Source organism: Aedes aegypti, chromosome 2 (assembly GCF_002204515.2).
Source record: "Aedes aegypti strain LVP_AGWG chromosome 2, AaegL5.0 Primary Assembly, whole genome shotgun sequence".
In the NCBI taxonomy this organism is placed as follows: domain Eukaryota; kingdom Metazoa; phylum Arthropoda; class Insecta; order Diptera; family Culicidae; genus Aedes; species Aedes aegypti.
This window is the reverse complement of record NC_035108.1, coordinates 294,835,592-294,848,090: the sequence shown is the minus strand read 5'-3', so window position 1 is coordinate 294,848,090 and position 12,499 is coordinate 294,835,592.

The following is a 12,499-nucleotide window of genomic DNA, read 5'->3' as shown; positions in this document are numbered from 1 at the left end:
ATACACTGTAAACTTGGCAGTACCCATTAATGTATCCAGGTTTTGAAAGGCGCTAATGGCTGCTGCAAACAGGCTCGTTTTCTGGTAGGGACATGCCGATTTGACGATTGGCTTGGGTTGTTTTCTATTGAACGGACCCAAGCTAAACGTCGAATCGTTTAATCCCTACCAGAAAGCGAGCCTGTTTGCGGCAGCCATTAGCGCTCGTAAAAAGCTGGATAAAAAAGCCCACTTTTTGCAGATACAGTAATTTCTCGATTATATCACGGATCAATAACTTTTTGGCGTAATATACCGAAGATATACAGCGGGGATTCGCTGTGTTACCGGTTGTGCGGAATGATGATGACTATCACGCCTGCCAAATATTTTTTTGATTAAAGCCTGATTCGCTGCTGACAAGTAATTTCTCGGCCTATCTTGATGCATGGGAAATTTCTGCAAGGAATCGATCAAGAATGCGCTTTTTTCTGATTGCAGTACGCAGTTGAAAAGAACTGTCAGTTCAAATGGGAGTCGCTGTAGAAAATTTCTGCAAGGGATCGGCAAGAAATTTCTTTAGCGATTCCTTTTCAGTAGCAAATCAGACTTAAAGCTTCCCAATTTGGGTCCTAAAATGTTTAATGAAATCTTGTTTTTATTTAATGACACGAAAGAGCATGTTACTGCAACTATTTTAGCAATTTTTCCCGCTCAAATAACGGCTAAATCATATTTAAACTGTAATTTCGAAATTGGGTCCATAAATGAACCTTGACACTTTTAATCATGTTTGACGTTCGCTTAGTCGACAAAAACACCACAGGGCTTTTAGTTTTAACACTGGGGTTGTTCCTATCTGACATTTCGGAAGGGACACGGAAAACAAAATACACCTAAAATTTGAGTTTAAGGCAAGGGGTGTGACCAAGGGGTGGATCACTTCTGATGCATCTGTTAAATTTCAATGCATTTAAATGCACACTCAGCAAATTGGCAATTCATGGCTTGCTCCAATGTTTGTTTTCTATCCTTGTCAAATTGTCAAAGTCATTGAGCGTTTCGGGGCGCTCAGGAAAAGCTACTGCTCTCCAGAAAAAAAGATACTACCTGTGTTACCTCGTATTATAACCGGTCTTGTCCTCCATCCCGACTGATCTAGTGACTGATTGAGGGTGATACCACCCGCTTACTCTACTCGTAGCCAGTGCGAAGGTGCTCGTAGTAAGAGAAGTCTCAATAATCTACTGCAAACTGGCAGCTGTGTAATCGCTCCAACGAAGCTTCAGACCAGCTCCCACTATTGTTTTTTGCTGGCCGCAGTGAGGAAAATTCCAAAAACTTCACTTTCGGTCAGCTAAGAAATAAGTGCCTTGAAGAAGCCTCGGCTTAGCTACTTGTGCCACTCCCCGGACCCATTGGAGTATCGAATATGGAATCAATATAATCCTAATCATCCATCCGCTTGAATATTCAGAACCCTTATCTCCCGTCAGTCTGTGAGTTAGACAGTGTAGTCGCAGGGTATCCAGCAACTGATTTTGGAGTTTCTGTTATTTAAACGACTTTTAGACACCAGCCCTTTACCTACACTCGTCTTCCTTCATGTAATCCAAATACTGCGGTGATTAAACGCTCCGACGTAGAAATGTACATTCTGCAAGGAAAGCAATACAGGAAACAATACTTGAGAGGGAGAAAATCAATTCAAAGAGCTCATCGTTCTTCAACTGTCCCCAAGATCCCCAACCGACATTGTAGGAGATAAAATAAGATGTTGGACAAAATAATGTAATTCGTTGTGTTATTTTTTTTAATCATTAATTTGCGAATCTATGCAGATTTCTTTTTTCCACTGGTAAGCAGACTGTAGACAGCTAGATTTCTTGGGAAGAAGTATCCGAGTACTTTTGATTAGTCCTCAGAACGTGCGACAATATATTCCTGTCAACCATTTATCCTTTCTCCACTATGTATGCATAGACTGTTCTTGACGAAAAAGTCCTGAAGTAATTAGATGCTTGATCGTGATGTTTCGAAGTTAAGCATCGGTCAGGATTTTAAACTTATTATATATTCCGGTTTCCAAAAAGCTTGATTATCTAAAACGAATAAAGTTTGTGATTAGGTAGTTGAAGAAAATCATTGTAGAGTACCAATTACGACAATTTCATAACAATCACAACAAACAATGGCGTATTGCTATAGCACTATACGATGGTATTGGCCAGTGCTAAGCTGATGTGAATACCAAAAAAATGCATTTGATGCAAATAGATGCACATCTGATGTGCACTGAATAAGTGATCCACCCCTTGGGTGTGACAAAATCTAAAGAAACATAAAAAAATTATTTTTGGACTTTAACAAACGAAAAACATTAAAAAATTGAGTAAACATGTGTTTTTGGCCTAAACTTAACCGTTTGACACTAAAATTGGGACAGGGCTTTAGGACCCTATTAAGATGTTAAAAAAAGTAGGTAAGTTAAATAAAATTTGTTTGAAATTCTATGAACAGGCTAACGAAATAATACATTGTGGTTTGAACAGAAACGTTTTGGTTTTAATGCAGGGTATACACCAAAAGATCCCATCGGAATTTGGAATGTTCAACGTCGGCAGCTGAGTTAATTAGGCAATTAGGCGACGCATCCATCATGATCCGGATGACATGGTTAAGCAGTATAACACGATTATGTAAAATGAATCCGTAGTAAAATCCGATAAACATTTAAATAGTGTTTCTACTAAAGTGCGTACTTTTTTACTCTTTAAAAAGTACTTTGATCTTATAGTGTATGATAATCTAATAATGGAAAATTACTCCATATACATTTGATATAGCATTGATCAATCCAATTGGCTCAATGTAAGAAACCCTGTAACTTTTCCTACGCTTTTTATTTTTATTTTTTTATTTCTTTATTAGTATCATTCCAAACATTACATTTATTTCTTAAAACTAGGTGTTCTGTGTTATTAGACAACACTATCATCCTAATTTGGTAAAACAAATTTAAGATTTTATTAACATTTTGTTAACAACATATTACATTTCGTTTGTCATAGCAGTTCATATTTTTTACAGGTGAGTTGATTTCACCTGCTTATAAGATAAAAAAAACACGTCTTTTCAAATGCTTAACAACCCAACAGGGAGCCGGATCCAATTCATGGCACTTTTGATTTACTTTGGCAGTGGGGTTAATTGTAAGCTACTGAATTCACATATGACTACATTATGTGTCGTATTGAAGAGCTTCTTTTTGCCAAGTTTCAGAAAAATCGGCCGAGAAAACCCCCTCATGCCAAAATGAATCATGAAAGTGCTCTAGTATCTCTGCACCCTAAATGTTAATTATTAGGGCGAATGTAACATGATCAATGTCTCTTCACCGATCCTTCTACTTCTTGGCATTAACGTCCTCACTGAGACAGAGCCTCTGCTTATCAGCTTAGTGTTCAATAAGCACTTTCACAGTTATTAACTGAGAGCTTTCTTTGCCCAAGTTGCCATTTTCGCATTCGTATATTGTGTGGCAGGTACGATTATACTCTTTGCCTAAGGAAGTCAAGGAAATTTCCATTCCGGAAAGATCGTGGGCTGACCGGGAATCGAACTCATGCACCTTCACCATGGCTTTGCTCTGAAGCCGCGGACTCTAACAAAATAAAAATAAAATTGATTCATTCGTATTGCATAACATGCATAAAACTTCCTCAACAAAAATTGACAATCATTGCTTATTGCAAGCGATATTTGATAAACATGACTTATTCAATCATGACGAGCTATTGACATTTATGAACATGGAAAAAAATATTACAGCTAGAGAGACAATGGTTTCAACTCATAGTAACAATATAGTAGTGTCAAGGCAACAGTTAGTTATAGCAACAGGGAACGATTTTAGTTCAATTTTGGGAAGTATTTGGACTGTAATATTCCATACCAAGCATTTTTTTTTAAATAATTTACAGTCCAACAACGGAAAGAGTGATAAACTGAACAAACTTAATAATAAGTAGGATGAGGTCCTCACAATAGAAGAATTTGAACCAAATACAGCAACACAACATGAACAGTGTACAATCAAGAAAATCAAGATATTCATGTTACTGTATAACTATGACGATTTAGACCATGAGTACAATGAAAACTTTTGTATCAACACTAAAATTGCATTTGATTTTGAATCGATAATAGGGTCCTAAAGCCCTGTCCCAATTTTAGTGCCAAACGCTTAAGTTTAGGCCAAAAACACATGTTTACTCAATTTTCTAATGTTTTCCGTTGGTTTAAGCTCAAAAAACATTTTTTTAGATTTTGTCACATCCTTTGGCTTAAACTCAAATTTTGGGTGTATTTTGTTTTCCGTGTCCCTTACGAAATGTCAGATAGGAACAACCCCAGTGGTCGAACTAAAACCCCTGTGGTGTTTTTGTCGACTAAGCGAACGTCAAACATGATCAAAAGTGTCAAGGTTCATTTATGGATCAAATTTTTAAGTTAAAGTTTAAACATGATATAGCCATTATTTGAGCGGGAAAAATTGCTAAAGTAGTTACAGTAACATGCTTTTTCGTGTTATTAAATAAAAACAAGATTTCATTAAAAATTTTAGGACCCAATTGTCGCAAATTTGGAAAACTATACTTTAAAGAAAGATTTGTCTTTTGTGATTGAATTGCCTGAAAGAGTGGCGCAGTGTTACGAAAATATGTTTGCTATCCATTCGATATTGCATTTTGTTGAAGCGTGTTTCATACCTGGAGACCGAATAATGGTTCTTGAATATTTTTATATTATACTTTCGCAAAGCTTAGTTACAAAGAGAATGAACTTATTGGTTTTAAAGTATGACCCTAGAAATAGAGATGTGTTCGACAGGCAGAACTATAGAGGAAAAGCACACACTTGTGCTACTAATAATAAAATAATCAGTTGTTGGGATAGATTTTACGGAGTTCTTCTCAGCAAATCAATGGCCCAGAGTTGGGTGGTAATAAGCTCAAAGCTAAAAAAATGTTTATTTAAGTTTAGCATAAGTCTAGTCATAACGTTCGTTTGTACTTACAATTTAGTGTCCGTACTATTTCTGTCTAATCTATCTCAAATTTAACGTTGCGTATAAAGTTTTTATTATAGACTGTAAGATTAATTCGTAAGTATCCTAATGTAGTTCAATAAGCAACAAATTACCTTTATATAATTCAAATCAAAACTTCTCCAATCCAAAACTTATAATATTTCACCCGATATGTTTGCCTATCAAAACAATTGCCCTACATTCAATTTTGCTCGTCATCGCTGTTGACTGATGGTGCCTCCCGGATCGCCCGTTGTACGTATTGTGGCGCATGAGTTACCAACAGTGGGCTGTGCGGAGAACATCCTCCCCCGCGTGTCGCCTTAGCTTCCGGTTGGGCGTCACCAGATCCTTCTACGTTCAGCACAGCCAATTTCGTACATGGCCTGTTCAAGATCCCCGCTGAGGTCTTCACTTCTGCTCGACGCGCCACTCCGTCCTTTCCTGGAATCGTGCCGATCACTCGTCCTCGCAACCATCGATTCCGGATATTCTCGTCCACCACTAGTACCAAATCCCCGATGGTGATTGGTCGTACATCCTGGAACCATTTCGTCCGTCGTATAATCGTCGGCAGATATTCCACCACCCAACGACGCCAGAAGTTGTCCAGAGTGTGCTTAACCAGGTTCCAACTACTCCTCAATGCCTTGACTTCGTCCGTGGGAATTTTCTCCGGTTCCCGTACGCCGTTCGAACTGAGCAACAGGAAATGGTTTGGCGTTAAGGATTCCTGGTCGGCTGTCTCCAACGGGATGAACGTCAGTGGCCTCGAGTTCACCATACTTTCCGCTTCCGCCAACACAGTTGCAAATGATTCGTCATCCAGTTTCCGCACGATCGGAATGGACCCAAGTGCAGATTTCACGGCACGCACCATTCTCTCCCAGCAACCCCCCATGTGAGGCGCTGCTGGAGGATTGAACTTCCACTGAGTCTGGGCATTAGTAAAGGTACTGCCCAACTCAGTGTGAATTCTGCTGGTTTCCTGCTGTAGTTCTCGACTAGCTCCCACAAAGTTTGTCCCGTTGTCGGAATATATTTCCTGAGGGGATCCACGCCGCGCGATGAACCGTCGAATCGCCTTCTTGCAAGCATCGGTGGTCAAACTGGCAACCACCTCCAGATGAACGGCTCTTATGGTAAGGCAAGTGAATAGGCAAACCCACCGCTTAACCGAGCTTCGTCCGAGCTTCACTGAATACGGACCAAAGATGTCTATGCCCACGTAGGTGAACGGGCGCACAAACGGTTCCAATCGCACCGCTGGAAGGGGTCCCATTTTAGGAGCAACTGGGGTTGCTTTGTACACACTGCACCACATGCAGCGTTTTCTGATCTGACGTACCTCCACTCACAGGCGTGGAATGTGGAATTTCTGTCGCACCTCGTTGACTACGGCCTCGTCGTTGGCATGACCGTATTTGCGATGATAGAAGTCCAGCAGCAACTCCGTAATACGATGCTTCCTTGGCAGGATAATCGGAAACTTCGTATTGTAGGCTAATATTTGCGCATTTGCTGCTCTACTCTCTACTCGAAGTACACCATGATCATCGACGAATGGTGAAAGTTTCACAAGCTCGCTTGATGTAGGTAGTCGCTTCCTTAACGAATTCTTTTCATCCTGTTCACGCTTCAAAGTTGCCACTTCTTCAGGAAACGCTTCGGATTGTGCCATCCCCCACAAGAAGTTTTCCGCTATCTGTAGTTCCTTGCTGGTCACACCAATCGTACCAGCTGACTCAATCCATGAGCTTCGCAGATTGTTAATGAAGTGGTAAACGTATGCCGTGCTATTCCGCAACCGTTCAAATTTCGAAAACCTTTCCGTGTCGACAACCGGTTGCACGACTAGATGACTGCAAACTACCGCAGCTCGAAGTTCTCCGTCGCTCTCATCCTCAAGTTCTTCTTCTTCGGGTTTCATTGACCATCCTTCCTCGCGTTCATACAGAAAATCTGGGCCCCGAAACCATCGGCTATCTACGTTGCAAGAAGGACCTTTTCCCCATTTCGTTGCTTCATCTGCTACATTGATCCTAGTCGAAATCCATTTCCATTCATCGATGTTCGAAAGACTCAATATTTCGTCGACTCGGAATGCCACAAACTGGCGATACCGGCGACTATCCGACTTAATCCACGAGCAAACCGTCGACGAGTCACTCCAGAAACATGTTTTCGTCACCTTCAGCCTATGACAACCAATCGTTCTCCGTAGGCGAGCTCCAAGCAACGCAGCCATTAACTCTAACCGTGGAATCGAAAGTCCTCGGAGTGGTGCAACCTTCGTTTTCGATGAAACAAGCGCAACCCTGATCTGTCCTCGATCCACGATGCGGAAATATGCGACCGCTGCGTAAGCCTGGGTGCTTGCGTCCACGAACACATGCAGCTCGAGATTGTTGTAGCTGCTCGGTTCGTATCCTGAAAAGAAGCACCGAGGAATACGCAACCCAGTCATGCTTTTTAGAACAGTCAACCATTCCATCCAGCGTGTCGCGATCTCTCCTGGAATGTAGCTATCCCAGTCCGTCTCCGTTCGCCAGACTTTTTGGATTAAGATTTTCCCATGGATGACAAAGGACGCTACCAAACCCAGAGGATCGTAGAGGCTCATAACCAGACGCAGCATTTCTATTTTCGTTGGTATTGCATCGCCGTCCAGCAGGATTCGCACCTTCTCGCAAAACTGCAACGAAAATACAAATTCGTCCTTCTGTTGTATCCACGCCATTCCCAACACTTGCTCGCATCCAACGTCCTTATCCGGTAGCATAGCTTTCGACGGATTCACATTCGCTTCATCCAGTTTCTCCAATACGCTCCTGTCGCTAGACATCCAATTGCAAATATGGAATCCGGCTCGCTTGTGGACTTCGATCACTTCCTTTGCAACCTCGAATGCTTCCTCAGCCGTATCGAAGCTGTCCACGTAGTCATCCACGTAATGTCGCTTTTTCACTGCCTCTGCTCCTCGGGGCAGTTCTGCTTCTTGTTCGGTCGCGTTCAGGTTTTTCACGTACTGTGAATGGGCTGGAGAGCAGGCAGCTCCAAATATCGCCACATCAGACACCATGGTAGTCATCGGAAGTTCTGGGGAATCTCGGTATGGGAACAGTAAGGCACTGCGGTCCTGCTCTCGAACTAGCATCTGTAGAAACATTTCTTTGACATCTGCTGACACTGCCACTTCGCGCTCCCGATATGCGAACAGGACAGATAATAACGACGTCAGAAGATCCGGGCCCTTAAGCAACAAGGAGTTTAAAGATACCCCGTCGACCTTCGCCGCTGCGTCCCAGATAACTCGAACTTTCCCTGGCTTCTTCTCATTGACGACGACTCAAATCCTTCGTCGCAGATCAAATCCTTCGATTTCTTCCACCGTCGCTTCATGTATGTACCCCTTGGCTGTGAAGTCTGCTATTTGCTGTCGCACACTGTTATACAGCTCGGGGTTTCGGGATAAACGCTTCTCGAGACACTTGAAGCGTCGTTCCGCCATCGGCTTACTCTCCGGAAATTCGATATAGTCATGCTTCCAAAGTAATCCTATCTCGAACTTCCCAGTACTGGTACGGCGCGTAGTTTCATCCAGTATTTTGTAGGCTCGTTCTTCCTCGACTCCTTTCACCTCGGGCACGACAGCAACTCCCAAACTCTCGACTTCGAAAAAGAGCCGAACGTACTCATGAAGGTCAACGGTACTCGGCTCTGCGTACATGTGGAGCTGCGTTTGCATCGTGACCACCTGTGACCTCCGTAGACTACCGCATACCGCCCATCCGATCCTCGTTTTTGTTGCAATCGGCTCGTTCAATCGCCCTTCCCGCAGCTTCAATGTAGCAAGCAGATGACAATTGCTCTGCCCTATCAGGATTCCTGGTACTGCGGACCTGAAGCTTTTCACCGGTAGTTTGTCGAGATGTGCGAATCGTGTTGCCAGCTCTGCGTAGTCCGTGGTCTGTTGCGGTAAACCGAGGTTATCGACAGTGTACACTTCCGAAAGCCTGTAGCGCTTGCTTCCACCGGTCTCGGATATCTCCATCGTTACGACTTCTGCTCCGGTGATAGTTTTGTTAACGCCTCCATTCCATTCGATTCGTAGCGTTTCCACCTTTCCTTGGACACCAAGAGCTTCTGCGATCGACCGCTCTACGAGTGTTACCGACGATCCATCGTCCAGGAACGCGTAGGTGTCGAACTGTCCATTTTTACCTAACAGGGTAACCGGAAGGATGCGGAAGAGCGTTGATGACGATATCTGTCGATGAACGGTTACAACCGCGCTATTAGTTTTCGCTGTTTCTGGTGGATCAAAGTGGAGCAAGCGGTGATGTCGTTTGGGGCAGCTGTTGATCCCACAAATTTCCCCTTTGCACGGCCAGTTCGCATGCGAGGTGAGACAGCGACCACAAAGTTTGTTCACTTTCACCGCCTTCCATTTACCATCCAAATCCAACGCTTTGAACGATGCACAGTTTTCGATTTGGTGGTTGTCGACGTTGCAAATCGCACACTTCTTGCTACCGATCGTGCCGGCAGCTCCATCTTTCTGCTTTCCTCTGGTTCTTTCGGTAGCGGTTCTCGGCTCTTCTTCTCGACTCGTTTTCGGTGGATCCACTGAAACGTGCGTGTTGACAAACGATCTATCCTTCGGGCGAATTCGTTCGTCTTTAACTTTCTGCGAAACGGCTGTCAGCTGTGTTACGCCGCTTGCCGCTGAAGATATTTTCGCCATGTATGCACTAAACACGTTCAAATCCACTTCTGGAACCTGTTCTTGGTGAAGCGCCCAGTTGAATTTCACTGTTGCTGGTAGTTTGTCCACCAGCTCTTGGAGCAGAATCGGGTTGGCAAGATGCCTCTCCAATCCGACTGCTTTCAGGTGACCACACAGATTCTGAACCGCCAGTCCAAAGCTGACCAGTGTCTCCTACCGGTCCGGTTTCGGAGGGGGAGTTGCCCGAACCTTGGCGATCATGTTATTCACGATTTGTTCCGGCCTCCCGTACAGTTGTTGCAGAGTGGACATGACCTGAGGAACCGTCGACGGGTGGAGTAAAAAGCTGCTTACTGACTCCTTCGCACTTCCTTTCAAACTTCGCTGCAAACGTAGAAGATTTTCAGCATTGGAGTATCCGCAAGCTTCCGTAGAATGCTGATAACTGCTGATGAAAAGTGGCCAATCGATCGGATCGCCAGAGAAGACTGGCAGCTCTTTGGTAACCACCTGCCTAGCAGCTATTTGGTGAGCGGATGGTCCTACATGGCCTATTGCGAAAGGTGGAACTAGAGGAATCCCCCCACCAGACATCACGGGCAGACAATTGTAAGCCGAATTTGAAAGATGAGGAGGCGGAGGAGGAAGAGGATTTAAGCAATCTTCACTAGCAGCTTGGTCTAGCCATGCCGCCGGAGGAGGAGGTAAATGAGGAGAACAGTCGCCCTCCGATGCCCAGTGCTGGTTTCGATTCACGAACTGCTGTACCACATCGTGTAAATCCCAGTATTCTTGCTCGGCTGTATTTCGCTCGCGGATGGCTTCTCGCTCACGTTGAAGGCATGCTTCCATCTTCTTCTGCAACTGTTGCTCCGTTGTACGCAACCCCTGAATTTCGTTCTCTAACTCTGCCCGTTGAAGTTCAAGAGTGTCGCATTCGTGTTTTCTGTCGGTTCAGCTGCTCCCGCAAATCCGCCTCCAAATTACGCATCTGTTCTGCTGCCTCGACGACCTCCATCTGTAAGGTTCGTATCTGCGATTCCATAGATGTTATACCGTCCTCGCGTTCCTTAAGCAGAACTTGCAACTTTTCTCTCGATGTGCTGATTTGTTGCAACTCTCCATTTAGAGATGCGATCTGGTTCCTCAGGGAAGCATTTTCACATTGTAGTTGCCTGAGCTGATTCTGCAGACCAGTTTCCGAATTGTGGATTACTCTCAGCTCCTCGGCGTGATGTTTCTGCAGACTTTTGAGTTGACTCTGCAGATCCTGCTCTCGTTTCCTTCCCGTACCGATGTCGAACTGGAGTTTCCGCACCAACTCATGCATGTTCCGCTGTTCCACTTCCATTTGCTGTTGTTGCTGGATAACCTTAGCATTTTGCTGTCGTAGTTCGCCGGTTTCGACACTCCACCGCTGGTATTTACTTGGATTCACACGTTTTACCTTCGAAAACACACCGGCCGGCACTACTTCATCGAGCTTCAGTAGATCTGAATACGGTTTAACATCGACGGTAGGCAAACCTGGCTGGTTTCGTACGCCCGCGTCTGGGAGGGAGAAACCAATACAAAATTTCTGTACGTCATAGTGAGCCGGGATTCCGCTGTCACGAACTGTCACTGTGAGCCCAGATCTCAAACATTGGACTAACATGGAAAAAGTGCGTAACTGATTAAAACAGATTTTCGCATTTCATCAAAAGTGACAAAAATAGAATAAAAATCAATTCATGCACACAATGCAAGTAATGTTACGTGAGCACCTTTCGATCGGATTGAATATAATGCATTGAAAAATGCATCGTTTTACTTTTTTCAATAAAAATGAATATTTAGTGCATAGAAAACTGTGGCCTTTTTTCCATGTTTGTCAGGAAAAATCGAAAGTACACAACAAAAGGAAACTAGCGATTTTCCCCAAGCCTGCCTTGATTGTTGTTGGCAAGCTGGAATTATCTTGCAGTTCAAACAAACATTGTTCTATATTTTGTGTGTAGTATCGGTGCCTCCCTCCCAGGCCCGCGTCATCCATTTTACCGATTCCTTCAATCGGTTCCTCTGACGCGTCGGCAATAGGCAAGCTTCCCAAAGCTTCTGGGATAGATTTTACCTCTGATCCCGTATCTTTCAAGTCGTCGTCAACGGCCGTAGGAAACACGGCATCAACAATCTTCAGTGGCGTTGAAGAGGGATGTACTCCCTGCGGATGTCCCAGACTTGTATCCTCCGCATCCATGGGCGTCGAACTCGGCCCGACAGCTTCACTCGCCGTCTGCTTCACCCAATCTTCCGTCCGTTGCGTGCTCCTCTGGCTGCTCCGCATACTGCGTACACTTCTCCCCTCTCCTTCGTCCTGTCGATTTAGCAGCTCGTGTTTTCGAGCGATGAACTGCTTTTCACGCTCCATTCTTTCCTGAAGCTCCCGTTCATTCAGGGCCCGTTCCCTCTCGATCCTCTCTCGACTTAATTCTTCCATCACTTTCTTCTCCTCGTCGAGACGCTGCAGTTCTCGAGCCATTCTAGCCGACCGAGCACTAGATGAGCTAGAAATTACACTGATTTGACTCCTTGCCGACCCCAACGCGACCGAAATCTCGCTTCGCATACAAGCAGTACAAACGAAGCTAGTGGAACGTACTGTAACAGTGTTAACGTTCGCACAAGAGAAGTGATACCAGCTGTTACACTTCTGGCAT